The sequence below is a fragment of the Phyllostomus discolor genome, chromosome 5 (assembly GCF_004126475.2).
Source record: "Phyllostomus discolor isolate MPI-MPIP mPhyDis1 chromosome 5, mPhyDis1.pri.v3, whole genome shotgun sequence".
In the NCBI taxonomy this organism is placed as follows: Eukaryota; Metazoa; Chordata; class Mammalia; order Chiroptera; family Phyllostomidae; genus Phyllostomus; species Phyllostomus discolor.
This window is the reverse complement of record NC_040907.2, coordinates 32,164,666-32,186,538: the sequence shown is the minus strand read 5'-3', so window position 1 is coordinate 32,186,538 and position 21,873 is coordinate 32,164,666. Positions and strand designations below refer to the sequence as shown.

The 21,873-nt window shown below is 48.9% G+C and overlaps 1 pseudogene; it reads right to left on the bottom strand.

The window, feature by feature from the left end:
• Positions 1–2,649: 2,649 nt before the first annotated feature.
• On the bottom strand, positions 2,650–20,047 carry LOC114496230 (annotated as a pseudogene).
• Between the last annotated feature and the right edge of the window lie 1,826 nt (positions 20,048–21,873).

The following is a 21,873-nucleotide window of genomic DNA, read 5'->3' as shown; positions in this document are numbered from 1 at the left end:
CACCAGCCTCTCTCAGCCCAGCCCTGTTCTCTTGCTGGTTCCACACATTGGTTCTCCTCCTGCCCAAACCTAGCCATTCCTAACCTAGGGGCCTGGATGCATACACAGACATTTCCAGACACCACTCTACCTGTGGTGGAGGCACCTCCTTCTGCCCCCCCAAGGGGCTTCTCCCCAACCCTGTACCTGCAGCCAGGATCTCCTATTCCAGTCCCCTGGCCTCCTGGGCTAGTTCAGCCTTGCTTTAAGGAGGGACATGGTGGGCATTAAGTACTTAACAGAGATATAGAGCAGGAAAGGGAGCTGGGAGCATCCTGAGTAGGATGTTTGGCAGGTCCCCTGATATTAGGTGGTGCAAAAGGTTCGGTGGCCATGATCAGAGAGCATAGGACAATGTGAACTTGGAATTCTGGGCAGTCAGCCATGCACATGTGCCCTCACCACAGCATTCCAGGGGGGTGAGAAGGGCCAGGGAGTGACCCTACTGGCTTCAGACAATGGGAAAAACCCAGGCTGAGTCCAGGCTCACATGCACAGATGCTTGATGCTTACATAGAAACACTCCTGGGCAGTTACTCCTGTATGTGCCCTTTCACACTGTAACAAGGTAAATGGGGAAACCAGGACCCCATCCCCAGAAATAGGGGAGGGACCGAGTTGCAGACCTTTGTGTTGCCCTAGAAACTTGGGAGTTGCATGCTGGTGCTTATAAGAGATTCATTTTTAGAAAGGGGCAGGGCACAGAACCCCAGCCTCCTTCTTTGATCTCCCTTCCTTCCTGGACAGGGAGTAAGTCCTGGGCCCTGGACCTTAGGGACTGTAGGAGGGGAGGGGATGAGGCTCCGCCTGTTAGGAGCATGACCCCAGACCACACAGGTTGGGTCACAACACCACACTGTACCACACACATGCACCAGAGCTTAGGATCAGAGGAGACAGCAGGGTGTGCTAGAGAGCTGGAAGCATGAAGTGGACTCATCTCTGGTGCTCAGCCTCTGTCTTCCCCTCCCACATGGAGCCTCCCCTTTCCCTCAGGCTCCAGAGCTGTCAGCTCTGTTTCTCAGCAACACAAGCCCTGAGACAGAGTAATTACTACCTATGAAGCCTTGGTCAAAAGGGCCCAGAATCAGAAGCTCACTCAGGCTCCTCCCTGATGAACATCTTGGCAGGTTCCTTCCCTTAATGTTGAAGAGGGATAATGGCCTCCTCCAATCCTGCCTCACAGGCCTCCTGACAATCCAAAAAGGAGACTTGGGCACAACCCATGGACCAAAGTTAGTTATGACGACTGGACTCAGTTCCCAGGTAAGAGCTTTGAACCAATATCTTCACTTGTGCGGAGAGGTCTGTCCAGGGCCAGGACATAGGGGAACATTGGTAGCATGGTGAACACTCTGACTAAGGTTTCCAAATCCAAGACTTAGGTGGGCAATGAGTTCTAGGTCTTATCAGGACTTTGCAGGAGTGAGCAGGGGCCCAGGGCCAAGCTTCCAAGGCTGTGGAATCAATAGAAAGAAGAATGTGTATGCAGGTGGTCCCTCCTCAGAGCAACATAGAAACGTCCCCACATCCCAGGGCTGGAATTCTCCTCTCTTGACCCTCCCCTCATGTCAGGTGCCCTCCCCCCATGCCTGTGTCATTCCTGGACTGCAGCTCACTAATGGCCTTAGACATTTGCCAGGGATCGTGCTGTGTGGTTCCCAAGACTGTAGCCATGAGATAGTATGGCCTGAAAGGAGCTAGTAAGTCTCCCTGGAAAACCAGGTAAAAATGCGGGTGGCAGACATGTCACAACTCTAACACCGAGGGTCACTGTGGGTTCAGGCCTGATGAATACATGGTATTCTTTGAAGCTTGTTCTGCTTTATATAGCCAGTAGATACAAACCAGATGTTTAAGTTCAAGGCATAAGGAATAAACTCCTTATTGCATGAAATATCCCTTAAAGACCCTCTGGCATCAGCATGACTAGCAGACCCTGACCTATAACAGATCTCAGTTCTTTCAGTTGTTATCTATAGATAATACCCATTTTTTATGACTATAGCCTTAAGACATTGATTCATGGGCTATCCATGTATGCTGTTTACCATTCCCAATAAAAGCCATTTGGGAGAAGGGCTCAGGGCATTCTCCACTACAGGGAATTGCCACCCCTTTTCCCACCAGAGAAGCAAGAATGTGTCCAGGATGACTTATTCACCATACTCGGCACACAGGAGGATTCTGCAGACTGCAGTTCCTCCCACAGACCTTGAACCCTATTGGTATATGTACCCATCAAAGAGAAGCTGCAGAAATGACTAGGGAAAGACCCCTGATTCATCATGTGGGCCTAAGCTGAACTTTGCCCCAAAACTCCTTCTTTCCACCTCATACCACACCCTGCCTCAAGGCCTGATTCAGGTACCACCTTTCCCTAAAGCTTCCCTCTAGTGTCATTCTGCCACCTTCCCAGACAAGGTTCATACACCCAGGGCACTGGGTGGCTCTGACACAGACATGGATTATGACAGTAATGCCATACAGTCCCATCTCGGGAGGGTAGAGATGATACCTATGAGTTCATATTCCATATTCCTTCACCTTGACATTGGTTACCTGGGTGTGCGCCTTAGAAATTCATTGTTGTGTACACTTTTGCTTCAAGCAAATATTCCTTATGCTATTTTCCAAACACATGTGCAAAATTAAAGAAAGACACCCATCTCAGTGAAGGGCCAAGACACAAAGCCACCCCTCTGTCATGTGGACTAGGAAAGTGCCTGGTCATAACCAGGAATCCCAAGGCACAGCTTCCATTGCCTTCACTGTATCACCCAGACTGGAATGTAAGTTTCTGCTACATTTTAGAAAGATTGCCTATTACAAAAAGATAAGGAGGAGACTAGAAGCAAGTGGGTTCTCCCATGTATTTTCTGAGTGAATGAGTCAGCTCTAGGATACATGCACAGTAAGTATTCACAGACACACCTATTCTCTGGACCATCCTCTAGGTGACTGTCTAGGGGATAACAACTCCCCTCCTATCATACAAGCCTCTCAAGGACAGGGAGCCACAGCTGCTCCAAAACCCAGCCTGGAGGGGGCTGTGCCCAGGGAGAAGCCACAGCCTGGGCTGTCTGGGGCCCTACTCTTGACAGAGCTACTTCCCAGAGCCTGGGTCCAGTGGCCTCAGGTAAAGGTGGGTGCCATTCTTGGAGCGCAGGACCACCGGGGGCAGCTTGATGGGTGGCTGCAAAGGGTCCAGGGCAAACTCAAAGTGGAGCAAGCAGAGAGCTGTGACCACCTTCATCTCGTTCATGGCAAACTGCTGCCCAATGCAGTTCCTGCAGTGAGCAACACAAAGAGGCATCAGGAATGGGGTGTCTGAAGTGGTGAAATCCTGTGCTCTCAGTGGCCAACAAAAATCAATAACAATTTTTGCATGACGAACTGGCTGATTGAGTGATCGCCCTGGGCTCAAGAAAAGGGTCGTGGGTACAGGGTAGGGTCCCAGACTGCTGGTAAGTAGATTCCCATTGAGGATTCTGGCTTGGGGTCCCTCTTGCAATGACTCAGACACCCCTCCCCCTGCTGGGGACATGAGTATGCTAACAGAAAGAAGAAGGTCCTTGGAGCTTACCATGTGTTAGAATCACCAAAACCCAGCATGGCTCCCCTCATCACAGAGTTCCCCAAAGTGATGATTCCCCCACCACAGACTTCACCCCACCTCCCCAGACCTCAGGGACTGGAAATGTGGGGCTTCTCCTTACCTGGGCCCAGCAGAGAAGGGTATGAAGGCAAAGGGGCGGCAGCCCACCACATTCTCAGGAGAAAAGTGCAGAGGGGGTCAAAGACCTGGGGGACAGGCCAGGCTTACATACATGCCAGGTCCAGAGGGAGGGTGACTCCCCACAGTCTCCCTCCCCCTCTGACCTCCAAGCCCAGGAATGAGATACCTCAGGGTCAGACCACACAGCACTGTTCCTATGGAGGGCATAGATGTGCAGAGAGATCAGGCTGCCTGTGGGCAGAGCAGAGGGAAGGTGACCAGCTGGTCCTGGGCAGCCAGGCCCACCTCCTCACAAGGCCAGGATCCCATCGTGTCTGCCTAACTAGACACCAGCCTCTGCCTCAGCACTGCCAGCGACAGAAGGTTTGTGACAACCCTCAACATATCAAGTGCTTTTGATCACCATCATGCCAACTTCCTGTAGGCCAGCACTGGGCACAGCACCTGACACAGACATTTGTGGAATGGAACAGAAAGGGACTGAACCCACCCCCACCACAAGGCAGGGCATGCAGGGATCATTACTCGCTTTCGGCTCTCAATGAACTGACTCTCGAGGCAAGTTATTCATAGCATTATGCTATCAATAGTGACAGCTACCAGTCACTGCTTGTGGACCATGTGCCCAGACCTGACCTTTCTTTATGAAGCCCCCAAGTAGAGTTGTACAGGTTGGCACTGCACACATCATAGTTTATGTGAATGAAGTCCCCCTGAAGTTGTTCAGGGCACAACTTTCATGGTGAGACAGGACAGCCCTGAAGATTTATTCCTGGCAGAAACCATGCAGATCTCTCTTCAGCCTCATTTTAAAGAAGAGGAAAAAGAATTTAGTGGTAGAGGGGCTTACCCATGTTATAGAGCCAGGATCAGACCCAGACCATCACAAAACATGAGTTCTTTGCCATGGGTGCAAAGATTCAGCCAAAGGCACAGACAGCGTCAGAGAAGAATCCTCAAAGACCCCAGATCCAACCCCAAATGTACCCTCTCCCACCTGCAGGTAGAGAGCGGCCATCCACAAAGGTGACAGGCTTGCTGAGCTGGCGGGACACCTGAGGCACAGGTGGGTAGAGGTGGAGGCTCTCCTTGATGCACATGGTCAAGCAGGCCATCTTGGCCAGATCTTCTCTGCCAGGAACACAACCAGCCTTTTCTGAAGAGGGGCAGCAATGGGGTCCTGTGAGTAGACAGGTTCCAGCCCCCACTTCCCCTTCACCACCATCATACACCCAAGGCTCATAGAAACACAAGTGCACCAAGTGTTCAGGACACACTGGACTAGGGTGGCCACTCGGACCAGGGACTCTGATTCCACTTTTCTCCATCCTTCCCTCATCCTCACTGCTAGAAAGGGAAAGCACAGAACCCCAGAGGTATGAGTGCACCCAGCCATTAGAAACAAGGTCAATCCTGTGTCTCTGAGAGCCCCACAGAAGCTCCACAAGAGACAGTTCCTTAGGTTCTGCTTGGTTTCTCCTGTAGGGTGGATGGAAAGGAACAGGGCCTAATAGTCATTGCTGAATGCAGTAATAAATGCATGAGCAATGACAACCTCTGGAAAATATATATATACATTTATATATATATTTTTTTTCCTCTGTTCTCATTTGCCACTAGGAAGCTCAAATCCAAATGTGAGACCCATCTATAACTCCTGGGCAATACCTTAATCGATAGCCCCTAGGTTTGCCCCCAGGTCCTCATTTTTCATGTTGGTTTATTGTTTTATTGAATAAGTATCCATTAAGATGCTTCACATTCTACATAGAATGAAGTGAAAATAAAAATTTCAACTTCCTGCCTCCAGGCTCTGTGCAAATTATTACCAACCTAGAATGTCCAGCTCTCTCTCCCTTCACCTGAATTTCACCTCTCCTTAGAAAGCCAACTTAAGTCCCACCTCTTCTGATTTCTCTGCCTCCAACCTGGGGTCTCTCATTCCTTAGTTTTCTCTAGCTTCTTAGTTATGTGAGTTAATCTCTCTAAAAACTCCCAGGGCAGCAAAATGGCTCCTCCTCCTCCTCAAATTCCCACCCACATGCCCAATAGCACCTGACAGCTGGCTGGACACTCCAGAAGACTTCCAACATCCACACTTAAAAATAAGTTATGGGGGCTTCATCTTCCAAGTCTAGGACCCTGGAATTATGTGTGTCTCTTTCAAATGAAACTAAGCTTCCTGCCACCAACTGAGCATTTTCTGCACCCTAGCCAGGCACCTGGCCCAGATACTGCCAAGAGGGGAGAAGGCAGGGAGACAGGGATGTCAGAGCAGAGCTATGGAAGATTCCCAGAGAGCCTGCTGCAAAGAAAGGTCACCATCAGTGGTGTTGTGGTAATGAGTTCAACGTGAATCAAGAGACAGAATAATTCAAAGTTTCAGAGTGATGGAGTTCGGAAAAAAACCCTTTTCTTCTTCTCCAGAGGGTCCAGAGGCTGCACATGATCACCTGAAGGCAGGTGGAAAGGGATCAGCTCCTTTGGCTTTGCCAACTCTGTTCATCCTCAGTTTCCACCTCTTTGTCTGCCAGCATTCCCTGCTCTATCCAGGAGGTCACAAGGGTGTTCAGGTTCTACCCTCGGAGTCAACACTCAAGAAATCAGCCTCTTGGACTTCTGACCAAGATGGAGGCAGAGGTATATACACTGTGCCTCCTCACACAATCAAGATAAGAACAACAACAATTTAAAAACAGAATAACAACCAGTACTGACAGAAAACTAAACTGTATGGAAGTTGGACAACCAAGGAGTTAAAATTCATACGTTCATCCAGACTGGTAGGAGGGGTGGAGTCAGGGAAGGCAGGCAAAGAGGGGCCGAGGCACAAAGAGTGGTGGGCCCAGGAGCATAAGCCATCCCAGGTGTGCAAGACTGCAGTGGGCAGACCCTGGGCACATAGGCAGGGACTGGCAGACCCTGAGCACAGCATGACAACCAGCAGACCCAGCAAGGTGGCAATTGTGAAGCAAGGCATGGTGCGCAACCCAGGGTCCCAGCACCAGGAAATAAAGCCTCGGGGCACTGATTGAAAACACCTATGGGGTTTGAGGTGCAGGGAGAGACTCCCAGACTCACAGGAGACTTTTTTGGAGAGACCCACGGGGTCCTAGAATATACACAAGACCACCCACACGGGAATTAGCACCAGAAAGGCCCAGTTTGCTTGGGGGAAGTGGCAGAAGGGACTGAAGTCAGACAGAGAGCGGAGCAAGCACCATAGTTCCCTCTCAGACCCAGCCCCCACATACAGCGTCACAACCCAGCTACCGAGTTGCCTCTCCCTGGTGAACACCTAAGACTACGCCCCTATACGTAACAGGCACAAGAAGACAAAAAAAGATGGCTCAAATGGAAGAACACATCAAAGCTCCACAGCAAATACAACTAAACGACCAAGAGATAGCCAACCTATCAGATACACAGTTCAAAGCACTAGTGATCAGATTGCTCACAGAATTGGTTGAATTTGGTTGTAAATTGGATTAAAAAAATGAAGGCTATGCTAAGTAAAATGAAGGAAAATGCACAGGGAACCAACAGTGATGGGAAAGAAACCGGGACTCAAATCAATGGAGTGGACCAGAAGCAAGAAAGAAACAATCAAATAGAAAAGAATGAAGAAACAAGAATTCAAAAAAATTAGGAGAGGCTTAGAAACCTCCAGGACATCTTTAAACATTCCAACATCCGAATTATAGGGGTACCAGAAGGGGAAGAGGAAGAGCAACAACTAGAAAACTTATTTGAACAAATAATAAAGGAAAATTTCCCCAATCTGGCAAAGGAAATAGACTTCCAGGAAGTCCAGGAAGCTCAGAGAGTCCCAAAGAAGTTGGATCCAAGGAGGAACACACCAAGGCACACCATAATTACATTAGCCAAGGTAAAAATGAAGGAAAGAACCCTAGAAGCAGCAAGAGATAAGGGGACAGTAACCTACAAAGGAATTCCCATTAGACTGTCAGCTGATTTCTCAAAAGAGACCTTGCAGGCAAGAAGGGGCTGGCAAGATACATTCTAAGTCATGAAAGGCAAGGACCTACATCCAAGATTGCTCTATCCAGCAAAGCTTTCATTTAGGATGGAAGGGCAGTTAAAGTGCTTCTCAGATAAGGTCAAGTAAAGGAGTTCATCATCACCAAGTCCTTATGAAATGTTAAAGGGACTTATCTAGGAAAAAGAAGATAAAAAATATGTATAGTAAAAGGACAGCAAACTCACAATTATTAACGATCACACCTAAAACAAAAACAAAAAGAAACTAAGCAAACAACTAGAACAGGCACAGAACCACAGAAATGGAGATCACATGGAGAGTTAGCAACAGGGGAGTGGGAGGAGGAGAGCGGGGGGAAGGTACAGAGAATAAGTAGCATAGATGGTAGGTAGAAAATAGACAGGGGGAGGGCAAGAATAGTATGGGAAATGTAGAAGCTAAAGAACTTATGACACATGGACATAAACTAAAGGGTGAATGTGGGTGGGAGAGGGTGTACAGGGTGGAGGGGAACAAAGGGGAGTAATGGGACAACTTTAATAGCATAGTCAATAAAATATATTTTTAAAAAAGAAATCAGCCTCCTGTAGATGACCTTCTCTACATTAGTCACATGTGAAAAGGCTCTATTGTGGGAGAATTGGCTCAGGGATGCATCCTGTTACACTGGAGGTAACAGTACAGCTGTCGCTGCCCTCATGTGTTTCCAGGTTGGCCCTGTGTCATCAGTGATGACACCAGACAACATGAGCACAACCTTTCCCCAGAGCTAAGCAAGACAGCCTGGACTACCTGCAGCCTCACTCACCACTGGAAGGAGTCCCTGCCCACAAGGATCTGACAGATTTCCTCCCGGCAACAATGCTGGTGCTCCGGGTACAGCGCCATGCAGTAGAGGAACCAGGAGATGCCACTGGTGGTGGTATCATGTCCTTCAAACATGAATGTGTCCACCTCAGCCCGGAGGTCTCTGTCAGACAGCTTGATCCACTTTCATCCTGGGTTAGGGTAGGCATAATGGAGCAAGCCAAGGCGTTTGGGGTAGGAACGAAGAAGTACTCATAACAGAAATTGTAAAATGAAGGTCCGAGGGAGGTAGAGAAAGCCCTGTGTCAGATTGGAGGTCAGGACCTTCCCCCAGATTCCTATCTGATCTCCCAAACTCACCTGCATGCCTCTTACTCCAGGAACTCTTCCCTGATCCTCTGGCCATGTGACCTGTGACATTACCCAGCATGGGCTCTTGATTCTGCTCATTTATCACACACAGAATGCCGCCAGACACAGGGAGAGATTTTGTGAGCATCCACCTCCTGTTCTGTCCACTAGACTGTAAGCATCTGGGGGCAGTGCCAGGTCTTTCTCCTCCTCTGCACCCCTACCACAGGAACTAACCCAGGGAAGTGCTCTGTCAGTCTATGGATTGTGTGAGTAAATTAATTAATAAATGAATGAATGAATGAATTCTATGATTCTAAAATTTAGGGCACTAAGATTCCTCAGAGTTAGACATCTAGAATTAGTCTAGGAATGGGCCATCTGGCTTATTACCAGGATTCCTGCTACTATACCTCTCCCCACCACCACAGCCAGCCATACCCTGCACCATCCCACCCATGAGCCTTTGCTGATATGTCATGCACTAACAACAGGCCATATTTGCTGGAGAAAGAAAAGGAAAATGCTTAAGCACCCACCTGCAGTGCAGTGCTCCCTGCCCCTGAGGGTGGACTGAATATACCAATTGAATGAGTTCACAGGAAGGGGTGGGCAACTGTGCACTCACCCGAGCCCCCAGGAGAATGTCCAGGAAATCCAGGTGCCTCCGGTTCTGGATCTTCTCCTGTTCCTTTTTGTCTTGCAGGGCTGTCTTCCGTTCCCGGATGACTTGGTCTAGGCCAGGAGTACAGGGTATCACTGCCCAGGGACCCATCCTTTGCCCACAAGGGAACAGAAGTTCTACAATGACAGTGTCCCAGATTGGCCCAAAGGAGTGATGTTAGAGCCCTGACTTCCTGTGGGTGGGCCACGTGGAAAAGGCCCACCTGTGTGGTCATGGGCCACCTGGCAGGCCCGCAGGAAGCGGCAGCCATGTGCAGTAAGCCTGTAGATGAAGTCATTATGGTACTGGAAGGACTCGATGCACTGCTGCATCAGCAGAGTGAGATCTTTGACTGCCTCATAGTAGTAACTGTCCCTGCACAGAGACAAAAAGGGAGGGGCGCTCAGACCCTGACCCACAGCACAGCCCCTCTCTCCTTCATATCAGGAATCCAGCCCCAAGTCAGGTCTTCCTCCTTTCCTCTCTCTGCCAAAAGGGCAGAATCTGTCTCCCCACCTTGGGGAAGTCCAGCTCCCCCCAGCAGGGGTTCCCTAGGGCAAGACCCTGTCTCCTCTCATACCAGGGCCCAGGAGTCCTGCCAAGTCTCCCCTCTGAGCTGGCCTGGATTGAGACTACCATCAGCCCCAAGTGCCCTCTGACCTGTGGCTCAGGCTGCTGTGTCCTTTGCCAAAGGTGCACTTCATGAGTGTGTCCAGCGCCATGTGGCCCACATCGCCAAAGATGTCAAAGCTCTTATTCTCACAAGCCTTTTCCTCCCACTTGTCCTGGAGCCCAGAGAGGGTGAGTAATGTGGTAAGGCCAAGAGGCAGCCTGTCCCAGGCACCCAGTCCCTGGCCTGCCCTCTGTCCTGCTGGACTGTGGGCTGGGGGCAGGCAGGGCTTCAGGCTCACAGGGCAGGACCAGGAGGCAGGCCTTCCACAGCACGCACAGACATTTCTTCCCTGTCAGGGCTGCCTGTATATAAGGGAATTGATGGGCCAAGAGGTAGTGAGCTTCCCAGCACAGTGGGTGTGTAAGTCAGACCTGCAATAATGAGGCAGAAGAGTGCCCTGCAAGGGCAAAGACCACCTTGAATAAACTCTGGAGATGATCTGGGCCTGAGATATGGAGCCTGACCCTGACCCCTGACATCCCTTTTAAAGGAAGTGTTGCCAATGGCATTGTTTTAGGCAGTTGTTGTAGATAGTGAGGAGACACATTTTAGACATGAATGGCCTTCCTCATGTTTCCAAATATAGGAATCCCTCAAATCTTCTTCAGTAGGAGCCTTATTGGGCCCCAAGAGGCCCATTGGTCTGTGGGAAATGCCTGGGTCTCCTGGGAGAGAGACAAGGGCCAGGGATGCCTGGCCACTTGGAGCTCCACACTTCGTCAGCTCCCAGCAGGCAGCAGGTATCAGGCATTGCAAGGCTTGGCACTGCTATGGCAGGAAGGACCTCAGGGCCTCACCAATCCCCTCACTGTCCTCCCCCTGGGAAAACTGGGCAGAGAGGGGCTGGCCAGAAGCCACAGCCTCCAAGATCTTGGCACTGGGAGCTCACGAGCATGGCGTTTGTGGATTCAGCAAACACCATCGTGTAGGGCTTCAGCACATCATAATGGAAGCCAGGTGTGAGCAGCTTGCGGCACTGGAACCACTTGGGTCCCTGGAGGACCAACAGGCCTTTCCCTGGGGATGGATGGGAGAGGGGAGTCTAGTCAGTACACACAGTCCTGCCCCATTTCTGGCAGTCCAAGGCTAAGCAGGCCCATCTTACCCAACCCTACCCTAGACCTCCCCACCCAACATCACATCCCATCCCACCTCTACCTTCCAGCCATGCAGCCTCTGGTGACAGCAGCCTTGGGCCCATGACCATACCTTTCCTCAAGCCCTTGCCCTGGGCAGCACCACCTGTAATATCTCCTAGGATCAACTCTGGAGCCAACTCTTCCAAGAAGCTATTCCTCACACTCACACATTTCCCACACCCCTTGCCCTACCTGTCCTGGGCTGAAGACACACCCAGCAGGAGAAGGTACCAGGGCCCCACTTCCCTGGATAACTGACTGAGTGTGGACAGGCCAGGGAAGGATCCTGTCACCCAGCACCAGGATCATGGAAGGTGACCACTCACCAATCCATGGGAGGAAAGAGTCATACACATCTGAGGCCTTGGGGTCTGTAGAAAACAGAGAAGATCTGACTCAGCCAGGATTGGGGGATTTCCAAAAAAAGGCTCATTGATAAGTAGGATGTGAACCTCTGCTGCTCGACATAAGGTACAGGCCCAGGACTCCTCCCCACATGGTAAGTATGATCCCTTTGCCCTCAGTAAGTCCTGCCCTCTCCCCAGAATGCTCACCCCCTCGGCTGTACACGGCTTTCGCATATTCTACAAGGTTCATAGATGTTCAGGAAGCCAAGGAACTATCCAAACCAGAGTGGGTGGGCATAGGGGAACTCGTGGGCCCAGGACACTACCTTGTCCAGGCTCCCTGTCTGCTGGATTTGTAATGGTGACAGAAGGGCATGTCAGTTCAGGAACCCAGCATTACCAGCCACAGTGAGTCCCTCAGCCTGCCCAGGAAGGCCCAAGAGGAATACATCCCTCCTCCTACACCCTATTCCCAGCCTATCACCCAGTCCTATCCATCTCTGGTTCAGTCCCCTCTCCAGCCACAGAGCCACTGCTTCATGTCCAAGCCACTCTCTTATTGCACCTGGGTTGGTTCAACAACCCCCAGATGGCCAACCTGCTGCCTTCTGGTTCCTGCCACTAACCCTCTATCTACACTATAGCCAAAAAGAGATTTTTTTTTTCAGCATTAAACTCTTCATTAGAAAGCTAGTCCCAGCTTGTTCTTTAAAAGGAAAACCACCATGATTCCATCTTGTTAAGTCATTTGACACATTTTTATTGAGGACCTACTATGTGCAGGGCATTGTTTGATATCTCAAGACAATGAAACAGACATGGCCATACTCTTTCATTCTATGGGGAAGATGATAAGACACACAAACACTTAAGTAAAGTCATTGAGACCATAGTAAGTTCTAAGGAGGAAATAAGCACTGTGCTATGAGAGACTAAGAGGGGAACCTGCCTAGATAAGAGTGATCCACATGGCTTCTTGTTGGGGGTAACATTTAAGGTGAAACCTGAAGGATGATAAGAGGCTGGTCATGTGAAGAGTAAGAGAAGGGCATTCTGGGTGGAAGCAACAGCAAGTACAGAGGCTCTGGGGTGGGAAAAAGTATTGGGTCTTCCAGCAGCTGCCTCATGGTGGGACAGTGGCCTGAGTTGAGGTTGGAGAGATCATTCCAAGGGTGGTGTGTGCCCTCTAGGAGTTTTTCTAACCACACCTACACACCTAGAGGTGTTCATATAAAAATATAGTACACTATAAATACCTTCCCAAACCTGCCTTTTAAAAAAATTAATATATCTTGTCTTACTTTTGAAACTAGTACATTTAACAGTCAATATTTTTTCAACAATTACATACCATTCCACTATATGGATGTACCATTGTGTATTTATCCATTTTTCTTTATTTTGACAGAATCTTTCAGACCCTTCAGTGACCTCCCCATGGGTCTTGGAATGAAGTCTGAGCTTCATCATTTGGGAGGAAGAACACCTAACACTTATTAAGTGCTTGCTGTGTGCCAGGCCTTCTTCTCAGCACCTTACATTTTGACATCATCCAATAGTTACAATAACTCTATGAAGTCCCATTTTAGGGAAGAGGAGCCTAAAGTACAGAGATCTGAGGTTTCTTGCCAAGGACCACATAGCTTGTAAGGGAAGTGGGATGGGAACCAGGAAAGTTTACTCCATGGCCAGCAACCTTCAGAGTTTGACAACCTGGTTTGAATACAAATTTCTTCTGCTGTTTAGATGTATGAACTTGGGCAACTTTTTTAGGCTCTCTGAATCTTACTCTCCTCATCTGTAAAATGGGGGAGATAATATTTAGCTGACAGGATTGCTTCAGCATTAGAGAAGTCATACAGGGCATGTGTCTTACTAGGTGTGTCAGGTGGCATTCAAGGCCCTTAAGGGATAAAATATGCATGAAAGGACCTAGCGCAGGATTCTGCACAGGCTGAGCCCTTGACAAGTACTTTCCTCCCCTTCAAGCCCACCTCTCCCCAAACCCTTCCTTCAAGCCTCCTCCCTGCATCTCCCGACACATCCTACTCCCAAATGCACCCAGCTACACTGAAGAATGTGCTCTGAATATGCCCTAAGATATTTCCACCTATGGGTAAAGGACTAACCAAAACTTGTCCCCTGTCACATGGAAGCTGACCCTGGCTTACACTCTCTAACTTCATTTTATTGGACAGTTGATACCTGTAGGATGTCAACTGTGGGCTAAGGAAGAATCATGAGTGAACAATAAACACTTGATAGAATCATAGGCTTTGGGTTTTCTTGAATGTGAGTGCATGGCTCTTGCAGAAACCCTGGGACAGTCAGTGAGACTTCATGGGATTCTAAGACAAAGTGGACACATACCTGCCAATGTGGGTCTCATTTCCCTGCCCCTGGCCAGCCACTTAGGAGCAGGTAGATGGCTGATGTGAATGTTGTGAGGAATGCCTGAAGAGCCCTTGCTGCCAAGCTGCCCATATCCTCAGAGATGTCTGATGCTGTGTCTATGGCAGTCTTACGTGTGTGAATGTTTGAAACTAAGACTGTCTCCTGAGGTGTGGCATAGTGTCTGTGCCTTTGCTGACACTACTCCTTGTTCCAAATATGCCCTCTAGCTGAGTACTGCCTGTTCCTTGGCATCCAGCCTGAATGCCCCACTCCAGGAACCTCTCTGTCCTCGACTGAGTGAAATCTGCCTCCTCCAGGCTTCTCCAGCACTATTAGTACCTTATCCATGCTCTGCTTGGTGTTATAATTTCTTACTTACGGGACCAAAAATACTAATAATGTTAATATTGGCATTCATTGAGTGTTTGATGTGGTCAGACACTACACTAATCCTGATATATGAATTCTTTCACTTAATCCTCAGAAAATGCTACAAGACAGACACTATCATAATTCCCACTTCATAGATGAGGCAGGAAAGCTCTGTCACATGGTTAGTTAGCAATAAAAGTGGGATTCACACCCAGAACCCCTGACTCCCCCTGGGCCATGAGTTCCAAGTGCACAGATCACATCTGTGGCATGCCCAGGTCACTATGGAGCTCAGCACTGGGACCCAGGAACACTACATACTTCATAAAGTGTGTGTAGAACAAATGGACTGAATAGAGGAAATGAAAATGAGGAAGACAGGAAAGGAGGGGAGAGAGCACTCAATGCATCTGCCAAATGTGGACACTGGCCAGGGATAGTAAGTCTCATGAGGAACCACCCCAAAGTCTTCCTCAAACAGCATTGCAGATGTTTATTTGTTTTTCCCAGCTGGCTCTAAATGCCTGCTCTGGCTAATCCACATTTGCTGCTTATTTCTATATTCTATCTCTCTCTTTTCAAAATATTTCATTTATTTATTTTAGAGAGCATAAGGGAAGGAGAGAGAGAGGGAGAGAATTATCAATGTATGGTTGCCTCTCATGTGACCCTTTCTGGGGCCTGGCCCACAACCCAGGCATATGCCTTGACTGGGAATCAAACCAGCGACCCTTTGGTTCACAGGCCAGTCCACAATCCACTGATCACACCACCCAGTGCTCTCTTTTTTTTAAATATTAGATGTATTTATGTTAGAGAGAGGGGAGAGGGGAGAGAAAGAGAAGGAGAGACACATTGATGTGAGGGAGAAACATCAATTTGTTGCTTGTCACATGCACCTCGCCCTGTGGACCTGGCCCACAACCCACGCAGATTCCCAGACCAGGAATTGAAATGTCAACCTTTTCCTTTGCAGGACTATGCCCAACAAATGAGCCTCACCAGTCACAGTTGCATTCTATCACTTGACATAGGAAAGGGAAGGGAATAGATATGTATTCAGTATCTCATATACATCATGTGTTATGTAAGTAAATTCATAGATTGCCTCATGCAGAATGGATAATTATTCCCATTTTACAGATGAGAAAACTGAGGCTCAGAGCTATGAACAGACTTGCCTATTGCTTGTAGATTAGTACTGCTCTGACTCAGGTGAGAGCCCCCACCCTCCCTACTGGACATTAAAGTTTGCCAGGGCTGCTATGTTCAGGAGCATAATCCCCTAGATTTATGCACAATCATGCTGAGGTCTGTGCAAGTACTGGCCCAGCTTTTCCTTCAAGTAAAGTTCCCTTGCATGATCCTCACCCATGCAACAAATCCACATGTCTTCCAGGAAACAGCCTTAAAGAAGGACACTGAGCATCTGATAATGTCTGACCCAAGCCACTTTCCCAAAGGGCCCTGGATATGAGACCTGGTCTCTTTGGTCTCCAGCCACCCATCTTTTGCCTTCCCTGGGGCTCTTCTCCTCCCAGGCCCTCTGCACAGTCCAATGAAATCTCCCATTGATCTTCTCACTCATTGCCTTGAAATTACCATCCTGAGTTTAACCCAGGGGCTGAGGTCGGGTTGTTGTAAGTGTCTTACTTCCCTGGTGCATACAATGTCAAAACGTTTATCACTACACAAAGTGACAAACATAGTTTCCATCTACCAGTAAGAGGGAACTTCTGCTGTCCTTGACCCATTAGCTTCCTCCCTGCTGATTGGCATTCCTAGAAGTGCCCCCTTCATCCTGGGTGTCTCTCATTTTTCCACCTGACCTCCTGAGTTTTCCTCACCAACTTAACTTCTAATTGCCATGACTGCTGGTCTCCTCTCCATCCCTCTCAAGTCCAGGAAGCCCAACTGAACAGGGGCAAGGAGAGGTTTAAGTCACAGAGAAGCCAGACTCACAGGATCTCAAGGGTGGAAGGAGCCATGGGCTGACCTGGTTCATCTCAGCCCACTCCCTTCCTCCTCAGTCATGGGTGTGCCCCTCTGCAGCATGCCTACCCAGGACAGGAGACCCTGACCTCACGCTGACCATGTCCACAGCTTGATGCAGCCCCTGCCTCTCATGCCTAGCTTTCTCCTATGTGCCCTTGATTGCCCCAGGAGCCTGGTAGGAGTGAGGAGGACTCTCAGCACCTGACTGCACTACTGGAACTATAGCCCCATTCAAAACCCTGGGGTGTTCTCTGTCTGGGGGCTCACATGGCTGCCTGGCCAGCTCCTCTAAGTTACACAACTGGTCACCTGCCCTTTGGTCTGCCCACAGGCAGCCTGATCTCTCTGCACATCTATGCCCTCATAGAAAAGTACAGTGTGGCCAACCACACAGTACCTCACCCCTGGGGCCACAAATCTAATGGGATGCTGTGGGGACCACCCTCCCCCAGGAATGGGCAGGTTTTTAAGTAAAGCCTGTGTCCTCAGTTCTTTGACTGCCAGTGCATTTGCCCTAAGAACATGGCCAGATGCCACTTTCATGCCCTTCTCCACTGGGCCGAGGTAAGGATGTCTCCATACAGTTTCAAGGGATGGTCTTTCCTGGGCAGACAGCTGATATTCCCTCTCCCAACCCCAACACACAGGTCAGATTTGTGGATTGTTCTTAGGGGCCCTAACCTCAGGCCAACAATATCACTGAGTTCCCATTTTGTACAAAGTCCTCCCTGATCCCCTAAGTGGAATGGGCAGAACCCTAGAAGAATAGGACATAAACCCGCCTCAAGGAAACACATTCTGAGAATTAAAGAGGATGACAGTTAGATGCTTCTGAACCTCTATGCTGCACATGAGACCAAGAAGGGAGAAGCTAATTCTGATTGACAGTTCCTCCCTGCCACAGGCCCATCCTTCCACCACAAGTCCTTCTCCTCCTTTCCTACTCCCATTATCACTTAGACTAGGAACCACTGTTTTTTATCCTCACCCAAGGATACATTTATTGATTTTTAAACAGAGAGAAACAATGATGTGAGAGAGAAACGTCAATTAGTTGCCTCCTATACATGCCCTGACCAGGGATTGAACTATCGAATCTAGGTATGTGCCCTGAGCAGGAATCAAACCTCAGACAGTTTAGGTATATGGGCCAATGCTCCAAACAACTGGGCCAGGGCTGCACTCATGTTTGATGGCCTGATTTTATCCTGAATGAAAAGGCAGGAGTCCTGGGTCTGCCCTCAAGTCAACATAAACATAGCGAACATGAGCTACAACATGAACATAGGCAAATTCCTTGCCCTTTCTGAGCCTCAATTCTCTCATATACACATTAGGGAAAATAATCCCTCCCCTCTCCTTATGTTTCTCAAGTTGTGGCATAGATCCAATGAGAGCAGAGGTGCCAAGCCCTAAGAGAGTGCAGAGTTGTTTAGGCTGCCACAGTTCTCCAGGAAACCTTAGTAGTGCCAGAGATCATCTACCCCTCCATACCTTTCCTGGTGCCAAAGCCCTTCACATACTTGTGTTGGAGGCAATAGCCAGAGCTAAGCCATGTTCTAGGCCTTGCACATATTCTCAAAGTGGGTCACAGTGTGTGGAGGGAGTGTAGGAAGGTGGAATTTGGGGGTGAAAAAGAGCAAACTCTGATGTGAGGGTAGGGGAGCAAGGTGCCCATCCTAGAGAACTCAGCTTCACTGGAGGCAAGGGAGAGTGGAGGGGCTGTGAGAGAATAGGGATTGAAGGTCTCCCAAATGCCTCACATACCACCATTAGGGTCCGGCCTCAACTCTCCCATCACCTCCTTCTGTACTTAGCAAAGCCTCTCCCAAACCCCTCCTGGTTCCTGCAATTGTCCTCTCCATCACTCTCTCTCCTCTACCAATACCCCTCCCTACTCTCCACCATCCACTGTTTGTTCATTCAGTGATGCCTACTGTGTGCCAGGCTTTGTGCTAGACCCTGAGGGTACAGGGGTGAATCAGAACAGATCTCTATGCTCTAGGGGTCATGGTCAATATTGGGAAAGATGAACAAATAAACAGAAAATGACACCCCAGTGAGACAAGTGCTGATATACAGAGCAAGAGGGTGATGTGAACTCCTGGTTAGGCACCCGACCCAGCTCAGGGCAGGGAAGGCTCTGATCTCAGCTTTCCCCTCTACACAGTAAGCTTCTTGAGAGTAGGGCCTGGGTCTGATTCACCCTTCTGATGCATCCTTTCCTTTCCTGGGTGTCTACAAGGTTACTAGGACTTCCTGAGAGAGGAGATTATGTGGGGCAAGAATAAACCTGAGCAATCCTCATCTGAAGGTCAAGTTCATTTCCAGCATCAATCATGGAGGAGAAGCAATTCCTCAGACTGTGAATCAGGGAAGGTGCTCAGAAGGTAGAAGAAGTAATTATGCCTCTCTCTGAGCCTTAATCTCTGACATCTATACCTGGGCTCCCAAACCTGGCTGCAGAGCAATACTGTCATAGAAGTTTTTAAATTCAGGCTTCTACTTGCAATATGCTAACTAGGATCTCCAAAGGCTTTGGGCCAAACAATCTCCTCTCCGGGATGGTTCCAGTGCAGGTATTCCTTTCCCTGTGGGAAGAAACCTCTGGTCTAGATCCCCATGAAGGTGGGGAGCTAAGAGGTGTTCCTGACAATGGGTGTTAAGGTGGTCTCCCCACCCTAAGTTAACTAGGCAGAGCAAGTGAGGATCTGAAACAAAGAAGATGTCACAATTCCTGAGCCAGCCCTTAGGCAAGGCCAGGAGATCCCCACCTTTGGGGGCACAAACAGCTTAGATGGCCTGGGTGGTCTTTGGGTGCAAGTACTCATCTCTGCCTTCACTTTCATTTTCTGCCTTAAAATTGAAATCTTTACACTGCACAGAACAAAGAGAACGCTGATTAAGCTTTAAACAAGACTACCTAATTTTATCAAACTGTCCAGGAAAAAAAACGCTATCTGAGAAAAAAATCTCCTAAGCCAAGGCCTTAGCAGAGCCTTTGTCAGAACCTTTGACGTTAAACTTTGGGGAGGAGTCTGTGGCCTACTTGGGGAAGTCACAACTATAAATTGCCCCCACCCAGGCCAGCTCAGAAGGTGGATTGAGGGGGAGATCAGGTGGCAAAGTTGTAAGGAAACCATGGCTCCCAGGATATCACTTCCCTGCCCTACTAGGGTATCCTTCCTTGGCCCCCAGGAGACTGGGATGGATTCTCTGAAGAAAAAGAGGACATTTTCTTTCTCCATTCCTCCCCCTTCATACTACCCCCCCACACATGTACCTCAAGGGCATGACCAAAGAGCCAGTGGGTGGGAGGCCCTGGGAAGCTGTCCACAGCCCTAGTGAGAAACTGCCTTCACATCAGCAGACCAATGAGCTTCAGGAAGCCTAAGACCAAGATCAGTCCAGAAGCCCACAGACCCAGGCGGGAGAGGCTCAGGGAGAGCAAGACAGACCCCATGGCTGGAGTTGCAGCCACCCAGGCTCCTCCTGCTGCTTTCTGGCTCATTTATACTCTACATGCTGGCACCTTGCCTGATCCTTCCCCCAGCCAAACCAGCAGCAGCAGCACAGAGTGGGTGGAGCTTCATAAGGCAGAGACAGCAGCCCCAAAAGTCACAGACTACAGCAGAGACAGCCTGGCTGACTAGTCTCAAAACAGCTGAAGAGAAACCAGGTAACAGGCTTCAAAGAAATCACGCAAGGGATATCATGCCTTACTTCCTTGGTAAAATCACTGGCATAACAACTGCCTTTTCATATAAGCACCTTGCTGTTTCAGGAGGCTTCTACACACTGTCTCATTTAACCCAAGTGAGGCAGTCATAGATACTCACTCTATGCTCATTTTCCAGATAATGAAACTGAGGCTCACCTTTGCCTGAGTTTTCTCCTTTCCCTTTCAATATGGGCCACTGGGAGGCTTCCACAAATGCCAAGTACATGATGCTTTGAGTCTTTTTTGGAGAGGCACTGTCAGGAACTAGGTTCTAGCTCCAGAAGAGCAATCATGAGTCAGAAAAGGGCCAACTTCACCCCAAGACCTTAGTACAAACTTGACACTAAAGAACACACCATACTACTTTCAGGGTGGTGAGGAGGATCATCAAATTCAGTCCCTCCTGGATTGATGGAACAAGCCACTTGGGCCCAGAGAAGGTCAGGGAATTCTCCAAAGCCTCACAGTGAGGCCGGTGTAGCCCTCAATTGCCCAGCCCAAATTCTGTTAAAGAACAAGGTTTTCTCAGGCCCCAGTGTTGCCTGGAGAGAGTATGCTATTTCTCCTCCCTGTCCTGGGTTGTAACAGTCAGGGTCCCACAGGAAGCAATTCACTGCAGATGTTTCAGATGAAAAGACATGGACACAGGGCTCTATCTAGAGAGATAACAAAACTGAGGAATCAAGTGGTGTGGCTTACAGAGACTGGCAACAGCTGCAAACCATTGGCATCACTTAGCTTTGTCTGCCAGCAGGGCAGAGAAGAGCAAAGGTGGGACCTGGCATGGAGATGGCAGGGGGAAAACCAGAAAACAGGTGGAACTGGAACTGAGATCTGTGAACTCAGATCACAGGTGCTGACTCAGAGAGTGGTACAATGCCAACATGGCCTCCAAATCCTATGCTGGGGAAACACCCTACCCAGTCCTCCCTGAGGCAGGGAAAGCAAAGTGGAAGAACAATAAAAGGAAACCCAAGAGAGTTCTAAAATTGCACATTTGTGTTTCAATGCCCTGGATCAGATCATGGAGTACTCCACTTAATGCGCAAGTCATCCAAGGCCCTGGCCCAGTATCTCAGGTGGTTAAAGGGTCATCCCAGTACACCACAGTCTGGGTTTTGATCCCCAGTCAGGACACATACAAGAAACAGCCAGTGAATACATAAATAAGTGGAACAAGAAATTAATGTTGCATTCTCTCTCACTCTCAAAAGAAAATTAATTAAAAAATGCAAGTCATTGAAGTCAGAGAGTAAGGCTGCAGGAACTGCTATCAGAAGACTTCCGTAGTTTATGGTGAGTTTATTTGTTAGTGAGGACTCAGCCTGAGGGCATCATGGAGTGTTTGGGGAGATCCTGAGGGAGTTCCCACCTGATGAGGAGCCACGGCTCCTGGCAAAAACCACTGAGAATTCACTTGGGAAGAAACTAAGGCTAGCTTAGAAAATGGTAGGTGGACATAACTGTCCTGAGACACACACTTAACCCAGGACAAGTTTCTTAACCTCTCTAAATCTCTGCTGCTAACCTGTCCAACACAGGTTATATTAGTGTCTACTTCATAAGGTTTGGAAGATTAAAGAAGTTAACATGTGTAAAGCACCCAGCTTCCACATGGGATGTTCAGCA